This window comes from Centruroides sculpturatus, unplaced genomic scaffold, assembly GCF_000671375.1.
Source record: "Centruroides sculpturatus isolate CEXI.00-Female unplaced genomic scaffold, Cexi_2.0 scaffold691, whole genome shotgun sequence".
Lineage (NCBI taxonomy): Eukaryota > Metazoa > Arthropoda > Arachnida > Scorpiones > Buthidae > Centruroides > Centruroides sculpturatus.
Genome location: NW_019384936.1, coordinates 133,997 through 146,811, shown reverse-complemented (window position 1 = coordinate 146,811; position 12,815 = coordinate 133,997). Strand labels below are relative to the sequence as shown.

Here is a 12,815-nt window from a genome sequence, read left to right as displayed (position 1 = left end):
TATATATATATTGATATTTCATTTTCTAATCGTAGATTTCAGATTGAAAATGTCATTTATCGTACAGATAAATGACACAGTAAAGTATTCTTTTCGCGTATTTCATACAAGTATATTCATATATATTATATATACCAACAACAAATGTTTTTAAAATGCCATATTTACTTATACAGAGCCATTACCAAACAATTTCTTCAGAAAAGATTAATGTGTCATTCTCGCAAAAACAAAATTGAATTCTATTATATCTTTATACATTTCCTTTGAAAGAACTTTCTATGTTAACTGAACAAAAATTCCTCTCTTATCGCAGGATTCCGAACTCAAATTTAGTCCAAATTCTTCTGATTTTTGCTACTTTAAACACTGAATATTACTGAATATTCTCACTAAATTCATTGTAAGTTTGACCATAATGCACAAAATTGAAGTTACGCTATAATATATAAGATTACTGAAAACCTGACAACATAGGTTTAGCAGGTTATGGAAATTTTGTAATTAACGGAAAATACTTAATATTATCTCTAATTTAACAAAATTATTTAATAAGTAATTATTTATTGCGGCATCGTCACAATGTCAGGCTGCAATTTTTTATATTTTTTAAATTTATTTAATTTAAAATATATGCTCTTCAAGTCAAATTATTGTCTTGCCCCTGTACATCATACTTTTCCGTTAGCAATAGTGCAGTGCCGGTCATCTAACACTTTTCAAGGAAAAATTTTTTAATTGAAATAATCTAACTTTCGATTTGGATCAGACGTTCGTATACAATTAATCGGATTTCTTGCCCCTAATCGTTCCATATATGGTCTCTGCTTTCATCTATCTAACATCGTTCTCAAGATTAAGGAATAATACAGAGGGACAGAAGGACTAACGACAGAGGAAATTTATAGGTCTACAGTTTCAAATTGCAGCCCAAAAACTATTACATTACTTGATTACTGGATTTCAAGCTTTAAATTTTTACTTACACTGTAATGTAACGAAACTTTGAAGGTCGCGGATTTTTTTTTTATAAAACATATTTTGGCGAACTTCAATTTTCAACTTTTAAGCTTTGTCAATAATTAATAAATTACAATTATGAAAAGCATCTGAAACATTTATATTTATTTTTTACGGCTTTCTATTGTAGTTGTAAGGTTTTGTTAAAACAAAAAATTAATGAATTACTGTATAAAATTTAATAAAAACAACCAACTTTTTGACTATTCATAAAATCATTAAAATACATTTTAATATATAATATACAAAATTATTACATTTAATTTAAGCTCAATGTAGCTTTAAATAATATTTTTAAGCATTTTGCTAAGTAATAAAATAAAACGTGTTTAGAAAATGGACCTGTGGACTCCTAGGGGTCTGCGAATCACAGTTTCGGAACAACTGTTGTAATAAATTATTCTTAAATATTGTAATAATTTATATTATGTTTTATATTTTAAAGCCTTTTAAGTAGCATATTTCATCAAATTTCTTAAAGTTTTAGGCATAAAATTGATTTTTCAGTACAGTACCCCGTACTTCGAACGATTTAGAGTTCGAACGACAAATTCAACAAAAGTTTGCTTCGGAGTTCGTTCGATATTTCAAACTTCAAACTGCGGTTGCAGTGCAAAATGCATTCCAAGCATAAAATAAGCTTTTGAACGAACAATACAATCTGAATTTAACAATATGTTTCACAACTGTTATAATTAAATCACACGTCTACGTTAACTAACAAAAGCTGTTAAAAAAAACTTTCAGTTCAACCCAATATTACCTTAACTTATTAATCATGGCATATGAGAAGTGTGTAGAATCGACGAAGTCTGACAAGTAAGAGGAAGGCTGTAATATCTACGATTCAGATGTAAAAGGAACTTATCGCGAAGCACGAAAGCGGTACGCGTGTGGCGAATCTGGTGGCCATGTTTAAGATGCCGAAATCTATGGTGTGCGATCATTCAATACAATTTTCATTTTATTATACAGTATTTACGTATTCTATTTGTGGTGTTCGTGTTTTGGTTATTATAGGGTATTTAATTGTTATTTTTTAACCTTACATTATGTGTGTGTGTTGTTTTAAATTTATTGAAATGAGTGTTGCTTAGGGTCTGGAAATTAATTCGCTTTCCATTATTTCACAACTGGGAAAATTTATGGGAAATTTTACTCCGGACTTCCAACGATTCGGAGTTTGAAAATCTTCCTGGAAAGAATTAAATTCGAAGTACGAGATACCAATGTTTATCTTAATGATATACTGAAAAATCCCCCCTTTCTTCATCTTACTTGTTAAACTAATATAAAGATGCTAATTGTTCTTACAGTAATATATTAAGCTTAATAATTAAAATTAAATATAATTTTAGTAAAAAGTTTGTTTAGCATATAGTTTGGGGGAGTTTCTTTATTAACTTACGATGTCGAATATTTTGAATGTGATTCTGTCAGTTTGAACTGTCATCATTAAATCCCTTATACAAATACTGTATTGTTTGATGGGTAGGAGAATTAGCATCCAGCAGAAAATGCTTTCCCCAAACTGTTGCCACAAAATAGAAAACAGCTTTATCCAGCATGTCAGTGTAAACCATAGCAGTAAAGATCTTCATTGGAACAATGTGGTCTAGACTAAGCTGTTTATAGGTACATCTCTTAAGAAGATAAGACGACCAAATACTTTTGATAATATAATGTATTTCGAGAGATGTCGAATATTTTGAATGTGAGTTCGTCAGTTTGGACTGTCATCATAGTGATATGGTTTACACTGACATGCTGGATAATGCTCTTTTATATTTTGTGGAACAGTTTGGAGAAAGCATTTTCTGTTTCATGCTAATGCTCATATCCACCAAACAATACAGTATTTGTATAAGTGATTTAATGAGATGAATATGAAAGAACTTTACTGGTCTTCATAAAATCCCGATTTGCATTACATTGAATAGGGTATCCAACCAGTGGCACGTAATAGCTTCATGGGACCCAGGCAAATTTGAATTAGGGGGCATTATGTACTGTGCAATGTTGATTTCACACATTTTTCTTCGGAAAAAGCTTTTGCGAGAAATTCTCGGTTTTCTTGTTCGTTTTTTAACACCATCTCTGGAAATTAAGTTTTGAGCTGAGCCTGCAATCTAGGGTCCCCTGACATGGCGCCAAATTTAAATTTCTATACTCTTACCACAGTAATGGGTTTATAAAAGATTAGTTTGGTGCCTCCTGTTGGTCAAGCAGAATTCAACAGAATTTGTATCAATAGGCAGTAGCTCCCAGGAAATTGCCCTTTTCGACCATAGGCTAACGCGCCACTGTGTCTAACTAGGAGTCGGACAAATTTGCACAGCTTCAGTGGATGACTGCATTAGTGCTCGTCTCAGAGAAATTATAAAGAATTCCGGCTAAAACATGTCAACATCCAGCGGTAAGAGTTCTAAAATTAATGGAGTCTGTGATTTAGGCAGAATATGAACATTCTAGCTATTAATATATTAGATTTAACATAGATTTCTGTTATACAGATTTCTGAATACCTTTGATACGTAATGTATTATATATTTCACCTGATGAATTTTGAGGTGGAATTAGATATTCTAGAACTCTTCATTCACCTTTTGAATTATATTTATTAAACATTATTCCCTAATCTATTTTATACAGTAGAAAAGAAACGAGCAACTCTTTACCCAGAAAAAAATAATAATGGTGGCTTTTGCAAGTCTCCGTTCAAACTAATAATTATAATCTTTTCTAAATTTTTTTATTCGTTTTCTGATGTTCGTTACAAATAAGAATGATAAAATAATTCAAGCGTCGTAGAAAATATAATGAAATACAAATCGCTGAATGGAAATCTTTAGACGTGGAGGTATAATATTGATAGATTCGTTATTTACTCTGTAATTTCAAGCTAGAGCGTAAGAATATGGATGCAGAAGGCTAAATAACCGGTAATTAAAATTATTTTAATTTCGAATTTTGCTCTGTGAAAGTGAAAACTAGCATTTCCTAGTATTGAAGCATGCACTTTTGTGCTCTGTTTCAAGAATGAACTTCAACACTCCTGAAGAATAATATTACTGAAATCAGGTTTACTTAATTAGACAACGAAATATTAAGGATTTCGTTTCCTAATTAAGAAATTTCCGAACTTCACACGACCTTTAATCATAATCAACTTTTCTTCATTGCATTATATTTCAAAGTTTTTAACACACCCCAAATGAAATTTTAACCAATTTTATAGCACCAAGGGAGGCTATCGTAAAAAGACAATTTCCTCTTTCTTTCAAAGATAAAATTAACGACGTAGATCGCCAAAATAAACTAAAAATCTGTTGTTCATAAACTTTTCAAATAATTTAGTATATTGGTCTTAAAATGAGAAAAAATATTAAATTTAAAAGATAAGAAGAGTTCGTNTTCTCTAAAAATTGCTGTCGTTTGATTAATAAATATTATTATATTAAAAAAAATTATTTCAAAAAAATAGATATTAATAAAAATTACTACATGACTTAATATACATTTTTTCATAAATTTTGTGATTTAAAGTAGCTAAGGGTGCTTCATTGTCACTTTTCTAAGGTATATATAAGGAGAATTTTGTAATAATTCCTGTTTATTTTAAGTATATCACCGACATTTTTACCCTAATAAATTATTTTAAACTATATTTACTGCTTAATTAATTAAAAAGTTATATTTACTGCTAATTACAATGCAGAACAGGAAGATGGGGGTTAAAAGATGGATTCTATTGATATATGATCGCGTTGAAAGAGTTGTATCGTATAGAGTTTATACTGTATATTTTCCTGTTATAGATAAGAAAGATATGATGATCTTTATATTATCAAATTTTTTTGAGTATCGGAAATAAAGTTTTTTATCAAATTTGAAAGATGTGAAATTGAGAACAAACCTTTGACCTCTTTATAAAAGATATCGTGTTATTATATGGGTTTTCAAAATATGTCATCCATCTTTTTCTGAAAATTCCGTTTTTTTTTAAAAGTGGAATTGTGTCTTAAATTCAAAGTAAATAATAATATAGCCTATTATGTTTTATAGCGAATATTTTTATACAGATTCCATATTGAATGATTGTAAAGTTCAAAGAGTGTTAATTAATGTCTTTATATAGAACTCCATATTAAATTCATATAAATTTATTCCTAACATCAAAAAGTTTATATTAAATTTTTAAAATAAATTATTAATTATATTTACAATATTTAATAAAAAAATTATCTTTGTTTATATTGCTTTTTGGTATCTGAAAGCTCTTTATAGCCACAAAATCCTTTAACACCATTCATCGTTAATATATAAAAAATAATTTAAAAAATAATAATCGCTTTGAAGCTTCACATCATTAAAAATTTATGAACAATTTTAAAAAATAAAATTAAATCTAAAAATATTTATTATTTTATAAGATGATAAACTGAATAAGAACTTTCTAAAAAAATTTTACATCAATATTATAAAAACTGTTGAAAGAATTTTTTAAAAAATCTCTCTTTGCATTTTAAATTTTGATATATGTTTAATTTAAAAAGTTTAGTTTCACTTCAAATTATTTTTTATAATAAATTTTTAGTAGAATTTTTATAAAAAAATCCTAAACTCTTCTCTTATCGAAGAAGGAAAAAAAAAGGAAAAAAAGTCAAACGAAATTCAGTAATCTAATTTTGTTCGATTTCTAAAAATATTCTTTTTATAATATGAGAATTTTGATTACTTGTAAATAACTGAAGCATTTTTTTCTTTTTACTTTATTTTTCCATCATTATTCAATACAATTTATTACAAATATCGTTCGTTTCTATTAATCTTATTTACTTAAAATGATTATTAAAAAAATATTTTATTAATTATGATTAATTAAAAATGTTATTCATTTATTCATTCCTTTAATTATGATTAATTGAAAATTTTATTCATTTATTCATTCCTTTAATTTATTTTCAATCTTAATTATCATTAATTTCATATTACCTTTTGTTTAAAAATAAAGACTTTTTGTTACATTTCTAGGTGTATGGAACTTTTTAATAATATTTTAACCCCTTTTAAATTAAATTTAAACAATTATTACTGAATTTATTAGTTAATTAAAATTAAATTAGAATGATATTATCATTATTTTATAGATTTTAAACATATTTTTAACCGAAATTTTATTAAATTTGATTGTTTCAAGTACTTGTTTAATTATCTTTATCTTACATCTCATTTATTATATGAGAGTCATCTTAAATATATACGTTTTTTACTTAAAAAATTATATGACTTTTAAAAATATATTTAAAAGCTGATTAAATTATCTACATAACGTAATAAATCCGAACTTAAATGAATCACCTGAATAAACTCCACTTATTTTACAATTTATTAATTATGTTCAGCTTAACTTTCAGACTAGTACAGCAAATTACATGACAATCGTCTACCGAAAAGCTTTTTATATATATTTTCCAAATAAGGAAATCTACGTAACATACAAATCGTCATATAACATTGTGATTATTTAATTAAAGAACTGAAAAAATTGAATATTTGCTCCTGGACTTGATGAAATAGTGATCAATTTTATACTTTATTCGTTCGCATCCGCACGATTCCTTCTCGTTTTTTCTTGTATTAAATAATTTATTTTATATATTTTTTTCCTTAAAATTAAAAAATATTTAAATATAAATCTTTTATATGAATAAAATAATTTTATGAGATTTCTTCGAATCCTCAGCTTCACTATACTCGATAGTAGGACGTGGCATAGAAAGATAGTCAATAATGAACCGATATTGGATTCCTTAAAACTTAAAGGAATTGAAATTCGATCTCGAAATTTCATCATGCAATTCATCCGGAGGTTTTAAAGATTAAAAACTTCCAATAATAATAGTGGAGTTGTCCAGTGCATAACGAGTATTGTACGTACCCTGAAGCAATAAATGAACAGGAAGAAGTTAGAGAGAAAGATAAACTTTACAAAATTTTATATTTCATAAAAATTTAAACTTAGAATATCAATAATTCTGTTAAATTTTCAATAACAACATTTTCTACTTTTATTAAAACAAGAAACGTTCGATTACAAATTGCAGGACTTTCATTCGGAAGTCTGCAAATTTTAATTGGACAAGAATTTGAAAGCAATTATTTGTTTACTTTTTTGATTTAGCAGAGATTTATTATTAAAAATTTAAACTGTTTCTAAATATAAGTTGGTCCTAATGTTAATTAACCGGGTCTTATTTGTGTTACGGATACACTTGTAAATTTAGAATATGTGTTTTTCTTTTACAAAATTGATAGAAACATGATAAAAAAGTATGATTAAATCTTTGAATAAGACATAATTTAGTCTTTAAAATAGTTAACTAACTTTTAAGCTAATACATTAAATTATTTTAAAGAATGTAATATTTTTCATAGATATAACTAAATTTTTTGTGATTTGAAATATTAATTCAAAAACATATTATTATAATTTCATTCATTTTATAAATTTTATTAAATTTTTTTAGAAAAATGTTCCAATTTTTTTTTACATATAAATTTTTGAAGGGAAAAAATAATAAAAATGTAACTAAATTTAGTGATTATTATTAAGAATAGATAAACTATAAAATAATTATATTTTTTAGTTTTAAAAATTATTGCGCTTTAAGAAAATGGATTTTTATAAGATAATTAAAGAGTAATAAAAGTTCTTTATGCTTATACATTAAATTAAAGAATTAAATTAAATGTAAAGCATTATAATTAAATTCCAAAATATTTTATATAAATATTATTAAATTTCTTGTTTTAAAAGTAATAAATGTAAAGAGAATTTTTTATTTGTCTATTAAAATTAATTATTTTATATATTATAAAAAATATAGGCTATTATTTTAAGCATTTTTTTAAAAATATAAGATACTGTTTTAATATAACGCTTAATAATATGCAGGGTGGCTTAAAATTCAGGTAACTATTGCAAATACTAAATTACTGTCTTATTCAAATTAATATATTTTATGAAATATATACACGCTCAAAATTCAATTTACTTTTTATACTCACAACTCTACCTAGAACACATGGTTAACTAACTTTTGGCTAAACCTATATTTTAAAATAATTATTATTTTTTTAAAAATTACTTATTTTGAATGTTAGAAGTATGCTTTCTAAATTAATATATTTTTTATAATTTAAGAAATTTAGTTATATTAAAAACGTTAGAAATTTTTCATCATATAAAGGTGACCTAAAAGTCAGTTAACTATTGTAAAGACTAAATTGCTATTGATATCTTATTCAAATACTTATAGTTTTTACTGTTTTTATCAATTCTATGAAAGAAAAAAAGTTCTACTACACTCATTTTACGATTCATATCCACAATATATTTGAAATAAACATCAACAAGATACGGTTAATCAACTATTGGCTTATCTTGTATTATTTTTTTAAAATAATATTTAAAAAATTCTTGTTTAGATATTTTATAAATACATTTTTTTTCAAATTTAATACCATAAATCAAATAAATTTATCTGTATTCACGAAAAATATAATTTCCAAGTTTATCTATATAAATATGTATACTTATTTTATCGAGTTATATATTTTAAGAGTTAAAGAATAATTTGAAGAAAATATATTTTTCGAATATTCAAAAATATCATTTTTAAAAGATATTTTGAACTTATATGGACATACTTTTCCTTTATAAAAAAAAAAAAGAAAAAAGGTAGATGATTGCCTATATTCTCAAAACAACTTCTAATCCATAAGCACCTATTTTGCTGCAGATAAAAAGTTTTTACAAAACTAGTATTTTCCACAGGAAGTATAAATGTTTCTTCTATATTTTCCTTTCCACCATGTTCGATCTGAGGTCTTGATCCAACAAACCGTTACTGGAAGGTGGTTGGTAAGCTCACGAGAATGCCACCTGCTACCTGATGTGCCGTAATCTCAATTCACTTAACCAGTCTGTGTTGAGCCATTATATCTCCATTAGCATGAACGTCTTCTTTTGGGAACTCCATCCTTTGTTGGAATTCCGCAAACTCTGCACATTTTTGCTTTATTCCGACCTTGTTTTTGTAAGCAAAAAATAAATAAAGAAAGCCATAAAATCTCAAAACTTTACAAAAATCTTATATATATAAATACAAATATTCATTTTAATATAATTTTTAAGTAAGTAAAGCGATAGTTTCATACCATTACAAACCACTTTAAACTGTCTTGTAATTAAATTAAATTTTAATATGTTGCTTAAGTGAATAAAATATTCTATAAAATATACTTTAAATTATTTATAACACAGTTAAAATCCATTTATAAATTAATATATTCGTAAGAAATAGACTAATTCTTCACTATTGCCATATTGGTAAAGTGCTCATTACTTACAACAGCGATTAGAGTTCGTGACTCACGTATTTTCATGCTTTAATATGTCTAATTATGGATTGAACAAAATGCAGTTACCATAGTTACTATGTTTAGATATCATTAACGTGACTTCTATTTATAACATTTATGTCCTTACCGCGTTGACAATTACGTTTTAGAAGTAACGATATTTTAAATAGGTCAAAATTAATTTTCAACTTCCCTAGCTTTGTTTATGATTTTATCAACTTTGCAGCGTTGCAAAGATGATAAAATCACAAACAAAGCTTGAGGAATTAAAAGTTAATTTTTTAAAATTTTTACTGTTTAATTTTTGTTTGTGAAAGTAATTATTGTATTTCACATTTTAAATGAGTTATTTCATGTGTTTCCTATCAATAAATAATATAGCTCAATCAAAAAGTCCTAGAATAAGATTTCTTTTAATCAAAAAATTACAAAATAATGTATTTTTCGTTGAGATTGTATATTTTTAATCAAGGTAAACAAATCAATATATTTCTATCAAGAATTATTATAAATACAGCAAACTCTCGATATAATGAACTCTCAAATGATTAACATTATTCACTACATCGAGTTTCTTATATACATAACGAGTAGCAAGGATAACAAAACTGTTTACTGTATCGAGTGGTAGCTATACCAAGCATGCATTATATATATCAATATTAATATCTTTGATAAAAAGTAAATTATTCTGTAATTTATTTGATATTTTTAACCAAGAAATTACATGATAAGTTATTTTTTTAAAGTTATATATCTCTAATCGAGAAATTACAAAATAATCCATTTTCCATACATTTTATTTATACTTGAAAAATTGAAAAAACCCTGGAAATTATAGGAAAAGCAATTTTATAATTATTCCTTTTATAATTTTACAAAATATAAAATTTAATTGATAAAAAAAATAAAAACTTTCTCTACTAAAAATTAAAATCGAACGAGAAAAATGCAGATAAAAGCTTATAAAAGAAGAAAAAAAAATTAATCTTTGTCGAATGGCAAAGTGATAATTATTCAATTTTGTCATCCCTCTAGAAAAGATGCTCTAAAATGCAGATAATTATAACATATCAACTAATTCTAAAGAATGGAAGAAAAATCGAATATTGATAAAATTTTTATTTAAAAATCTAGTTTTTCTATGACTTTATCATATCTTTAATTTCTTCTTCTAAAAAGAAAAAAAATTCTTAGTTCAGTTTTTAAGGTCATTACTTATGATTTGCCATCCAAACGTCAAAAAATCTTTCTGTTCTCTTTATATATTCTGAATTTAAAAAAGGGAAAGTTCTTAATATTTAATGTGAAAAATGTATGTTTTTTATAAATATATTTTCAATATTTAAATTTATACTTTGGATAAATTGACAGATTAAAAGCTTTGAATGGTTAGATTTGTTTCCTATTTATGAGTATAATATGTTCTAAGCTATTACATATCGTGTGGAATGAATTTAAATAGCTAAAATTATGTTATTATGGCTTATAAAGATTAAATTTATTAAAATAATATAATTATTTTTTTAAATTTGTAAATAGTATATTTTATTTAAGAAATTTTGATTGATATATAGCCTATATTTGCAGCTTACATGAGTATACATATATTTACAAAAGATCTTAAAATATACAGTTTAACAGAAAACTAATTTACATAAATTCGAATGACATTCATTGCCTGTTCATTACATAATAGTACTTTTAGTTGTATTTTTTTGAAACAAAAATCAATAACTTTATTTGTAAATGAATGATGGAAATTACTTATCAGACTTTATCTTGTAAAAATCTCTTATAAATAGTAAATTTTATTTATTATTCAAATAAATACTAAATAAAAATGTTATTTTAATCTTTAATTTCAATTACTTTTATTGTTATTAAAATTTTTTTTCTACTAGGTAAGATTGTTTATTTAGTTTTGAATGTGAGTTCGTCAGTTTGGACTGTCATCATAGTGATATGGNTAAATAATTTGTTTTTAATTTATTTTTTTAAATGTTAATATTAAAGAAAATTGATAAAAATAAAATATATTTTATATTTAATTTCTATTTTAATTTTTTAAGTTATATTTATATTAAGAACTTTAGCTTTTGTAGTTTAATCAAAGTCGTAATGTTCTTCCAATGGAGAATCATGGAAAACTTTAGTTATTTTTCACATTTTTCACTATGTTATATATTATATTTTAAGTTAAAAGTTCAGAATTTATAATTAAAATAAATACGTTTATTGAATTTTTAATTATTTATTAATTATTATTATTTTTTAATTAATTATGAAAAATACACTAATGAATTTACAGGGTAGTCCAAAAGTCAGTTAACTATTACAAAAAATAGATTGCTGTCTTTTTTAAACACTTTATTATTGCAAAGCTTATAAAATAAAATTGTTCGAGATAAGATACTCCTTGTTCAATATACGAATTACAATGTTTAAACACACTTTTCTCAAATGCCTGGCAAAAACCTTCCATCCTTTAATTCTTCATAACGCAGTTAACTGATTTTTGGCTACTCTGCAACATACTTTGGCTTTTAAATTCCAAATCAATACCAGATCAATAACTGAATTTTTTATACCATTCAAGTAATGTAAATTATTATTTAAAAAAATGTAATAACATAAGCTCGAAGCAAATTAGTTTTAAATTTATATATTAAACGCAAGCTACTACATTATTTATTTTATCTTAATTATAGTCAAATCTTGAAATAACGCCTTCCTAAACAGCACCACCCTTTTATAGCGTCTTTGTAGACAAATTCTTCCTATAAATATTAAACTTTTCAGTATTTATGAATTAATAAATTTACAATATTTTATTATTGTTTTTACAAAATTACAAAACTTTCAAACTCTCATATTGAAACTTGTGCATAGATTCACCTCGCATAACTTCATTATTTACGTAATTGTTACCTTTTGAGATATTTCAGTTTAGCGTCACATTCTATTCAGTGCCAGTATTAGAAGCAAACAAATGTTAGCGCTAAATCAAAGTTTGATTATATTCTGTTATTAACACACTTTTAAATAAGTTATAATCAAAAATAGTAAATGATCGGGAAAAAAAATTTAAAACTTAAAATAAATTATTTATTCTACAGGAAATACAATTTCTATTTCAATAAAGCATGTTTATATGCTTCCGAAATCAGTCGAGAATTTTAAATTCATCCAACTTTGTGAGAAATAGAATAATTCACATATAAAAAACAGTCGGAAAGATATAAGAAAATAACCTTCTGGCAATCATAGTAAGCAGACTTCACAATTGAATGTAAAGCAATACCTCCATAGAATTTATGAAGTTGAAATGGGAGCAGCTGCGAAGATACCATCTTCAATTTTGTTTT

At 24.8% G+C, this 12,815-nt stretch overlaps 1 protein-coding gene across 1 annotated transcript in view; it reads left to right on the top strand.

Annotated features, from left to right (window-relative positions):
- Window positions 1-12,815, top strand: part of LOC111632071 (Down syndrome cell adhesion molecule-like protein 1 homolog) — a 144,093-nt gene that overhangs the window by 114,797 nt on the left and 16,481 nt on the right. The gene's annotated exons all lie outside the window — the stretch shown is intronic.